We start from the raw sequence: 504 nt of genomic DNA, 5'->3' as shown, positions 1-504 counted from the left end.
AAATTGGGGGAGGGTCTGGAGGGATGGAGGGAAAGGAGGAAAAGTGCGAGGAGAGGAGGTGTCTGCAGGAGTTAGATAATGGGGGCACGGGAGGATAGGAAATGGAGGGAGGATGGGGGTGCCTCGGGGGGTCTTAGATGCATGAAGATAAGGAGATGCGGAAGGGGCGATGCAGCAAGAAGGGGGGAATCTGGGGCAGAGGAGGCGCTCTAGGAGCTCCAGGGGGCAACTGGGCCGTCTGTAAGACTGATATGAGAAGGGCCTTAGAGGGGATGTCCAGGAATAATGGTGAGGTGGGAGCTCCTGTATCACTGGAAGAGCTGGAACGATCAAATATTAGGGATCAGGGTCTCCGGGGGTTGTGGGGGCTCTGGGGATTGCTAGAAATTAAGGGGAGCTCTAGAGATAACGGAAGTCTCGTATCACAAGGAGACAGCGGAGGCTACCGGGGACGGCAGAGAGAGCGAGGGTCGCGGAGGGTGGGGACGGAGTCGGGCCACGGGT

The sequence above is a fragment of the Colobus angolensis genome, unplaced genomic scaffold (genome assembly GCF_000951035.1).
Source record: "Colobus angolensis palliatus isolate OR3802 unplaced genomic scaffold, Cang.pa_1.0 Scaffold60, whole genome shotgun sequence".
NCBI classification, from domain to species: Eukaryota; Metazoa; Chordata; class Mammalia; order Primates; family Cercopithecidae; genus Colobus; species Colobus angolensis.
Note: the sequence above shows the minus strand (reverse complement) of the source record.